Source organism: Mastomys coucha, unplaced genomic scaffold, assembly GCF_008632895.1.
Source record: "Mastomys coucha isolate ucsf_1 unplaced genomic scaffold, UCSF_Mcou_1 pScaffold21, whole genome shotgun sequence".
NCBI lineage: Eukaryota > Metazoa > Chordata > Mammalia > Rodentia > Muridae > Mastomys > Mastomys coucha.
In genome coordinates this window covers 176924019-176927244 of record NW_022196904.1, presented here as the reverse complement: position 1 = coordinate 176927244, position 3226 = coordinate 176924019, and the positions used below count along the sequence as shown (strand labels likewise).

General features: G+C 48.2%; 1 long non-coding RNA gene across 1 annotated transcript in view; it reads left to right on the top strand.

Annotated features, from left to right (window-relative positions):
* The window catches only part of LOC116101277, a 14093-nt gene extending 11151 nt beyond the window's left edge, over positions 1-2942 (top strand). Inside the window, exons 2-3 of the long non-coding RNA XR_004122830.1 lie at positions 2458-2587; positions 2686-2942. This is a non-coding gene — a long non-coding RNA (uncharacterized LOC116101277). The remainder of the gene's footprint in view (positions 1-2457; positions 2588-2685) is intronic.
* Positions 2943-3226: the final 284 nt, after the last annotated feature.

The following is a 3226-nucleotide window of genomic DNA, read 5'->3' as shown; positions in this document are numbered from 1 at the left end:
TGTTGTTACTCTGCCAGCTGTTGTTGTTTTACCAGCTGTTGTTACTCTGCCAGCTGTTGTTACTTTGCTAGCTGTTGTTATTTTACCAGCTGTTGTTACTTTGCCTACTTAGCAACAGTATAGACCTCAGCATTGTTCAAGGCCAATGACAAAGAGCTCACCGTCTGTAGCTGCAGTCACTACAGAGCCTGCATCCTTGGATGACCACATCTTTTTCCAGGATAGTTATTAGTATATCAAACCATCTCACTTCGGGAAACGTGACTGCGGGCTTCAGATCTGAGCTTTGCTCAGCCCCTGGCTTTGGGCAGTCCTGAATGGGTCCTCCCATTTTCTCGCAAGTCTCTACAGAATAAGCATAGTGTCAAGGAGGAATCCCAAAGCTGTTTGACTTTAACACACGTCAAAGAGTCTTCCGGTATTCTCTGGATTGTTCTATGAGCAATCTCAATGCTAAGATGCACATACTGAGGTAGGCTGGATCTTGTGATGGGAAAATGGTTCACCACTGCGTGCCTCAAGCACTCACTGAACTGAGTAGTTAGTGTACTGGGCAGTTAGACCAGAATAGTTTGGGCATCTGTCACACTCTGTTAGTGTCATGCGGTCAAGGATGAGAGAGAACGGTATGGATGTTCCTAGAGATCTATGATCACTTACCTCATTTTCCCTAATTGCAATACAGTCCTTATATATGTGGGGGGCACAGTGTGCACCCCCGAGGGAAGAGGACAAAAGAATGAGCAAGCAATATATGGAGCCTAGCAGGGAAGTATTTCATCTTCCTGGGACCTGTACAGCAATCTTGCTCAAGCCTTGGAGCCATCACAAGAGGCTCCGCACCTCCGACTCAGGCAATCAAAAACAGTTTTGAATTGCCACCAGACCACACACCAGCAGCAGGGCACGTGGACTGGCAGAACCTGGGACCCTGTTCTCAAGGGAATATGGAGGAGGGCAGGGCTTGTGCTGGCTGAAAGCCGCAGACGGGTAATTTCCAAATGACCATTTGAAAGGAAGGTTAAATTTCTTCAAGATAAGAGGCAGAGCAGAGAGCATGCCTATATCTCTAACCCCCTGAGCTCCAGGCCGTGATAACAGCTGTGGGCTTGGAAACCTAATGCTGATGAAAGAGTTAAAGGCTGACTGCAGGCAGCTATCGGTGACACCGCTCCAAACTGAGCATGCTCCCGGAGCGGCTGGGGACTGGGGTTACTCCATGAATAGAGGCCACTCTCAGGGAGATTTTCCAGGAACAGAATGGGGTCAGGGAGCCGCTTGGGGAACAATGGTTACCACCGACTAGCTGAATTTCTTACAATCACATACCATACCCCCTGATCAAATAGCTCCTTTGTCCGGCTCATATAAAAACATGTCATACAATGATGATTTGGAAGAATGACACGGGTTTGCCTTTCACAGAGATCAGAAGGGCTTGTTGTGCAGCAGGGGGAAAAACATCAGAGTCAAGGAAAACCTGGAGAATAAAAGGAGCAAATGGAAACAGCAACAATACTGGACCCTGGAGAGGCGGACGGGCCTGGTTACCAGCAGAGACCCAGCTCCGGGCTGCTCTGCGGGGAGAAGAGCCTGCGGCTTCATAGCGCCCCCTTGGAAGTTTGGGATTAAAGAGAGGCAAACTGCAGGCAAAGATGGCCTGAATGGGCTGGTGGGCCGGGCTGTGTATACAGCCCAGAAAGAAGAGACCTGAGAGATTGTACTACCAAAGCTGCAGTGCTGAGCAACTCCTCCTCCTCTTCCTCTTCTTCCTCCTCCTCCTCCTCTTCCTCTTTTTCTTCCTCTTCTTCTTCCTCTTCCTTCCCCTCCTTTTCTTTTTTCTTCTCTTTTCCTTTCCTTTTCTTTTCTTGTCTTTTCTTTTCTTCTCTTTCCTTTTCCTTTGAGATAGGGTCTTGCAGTCAGGGCTGGCCTGGAATTTGTGGTAATCCTCTTGTCTATGATCCCCAAGTGCCGAGACTTTGCAAGTGGGTGCCACTATGCCCACCCAAGTCATTGTTTTTAATGGCTGGGATGCTGAAGCCTGGTGCACAGCAGTGGCTTGGTGGTCTGCTGGTTTTATTGACTCAGTAGCTTTAACGACTGCTTCTCTCTTTTCTCTGACTTTGAAGATGGGGTTGAAGTATTCCCGGAACATTTTGTTCAGAGCGGAAGAGATGAGCTTTAGGGATATAACTGGGGTCACCTGCCTGACTCAGTGACTCCATCTGTAAAGCAACTCATTCAGAGTACCCTTCTTCTGTGCGCCCCTCTTTCCTCATCTCTAAAGTGGGTTGGAAAGCACCATCCCAATGACAGACAGACAGACACTCAGTCTCGAGTTTTAAAATACCTTCCGTGGGTTGCACTCTGGGTCATAGCCCTGGATATAGCAAAGCCTAGCTGCTCTAAAAGACACGGTTCCTTCGTCAAGGTGAGCTGGTTCCCTGTCTGTTACAGGCAAGTCGGATGAAACAGAGACAGAAAGCTCATATAGCAACACCCCTGCCGCACCTAACCATCAAGCAGGGTCACAAAGAAGATGACAATTGCTAGTCACTAATTGACATTCACCTTCGGTGCAGCCACTGTAAGCAGATCTGATGCCTTTGTACTGTGTTTCCCTAGAACTATGTGGGGTTAAAAACCGGGGGTATTTTCTGTTAATATATTCTCTTTCATCCTCAGACCCTTGAAATCCTTTACCAGCCGACAGGCAGCTTTCAGTGCTGGCCCTGTGGGGAACTCCAAGTGCCAGTGCTCCCCACCCCCCACTCCAGCCCGCCCAGCTGGGAGGCCTGAGCCACACAAGGGTCCTATAAGCCCTCCAGTAGGGCTGAAGATCAAGACGGCCACCTTCGTCTTTCTGGAAAGCAACACTGGAGACTCGGCCCTTATGGTCACTCTTGCTTAGTTCTTTTAGACAAAAGCAGGCTTCTTAGAGACTCATGTTTTTGTTTGTTTTGTTACATTTGTTTGTTTGTTTATTTAATGTGTACTGGGCGTGTGAGTGCCGTAATGCAAGTGTGGAGGTCAGAGGACAATTTGTGGGGGTCAGTTCTCTCTCTCTCTCTTTCTCTCTCTCTCTCTCTCTCTCTCTCTCTCTCTCTTTCTTTCTCCAGGATTTTTCTTTGTAGCTCTGGCTGTCCTGGAACTTGCCCTGTAGACCAGGCTGGCCTCGAACTGAGCCTGCCACGCTCAGTTTTTTTTTTTATTATTTTATTTTATT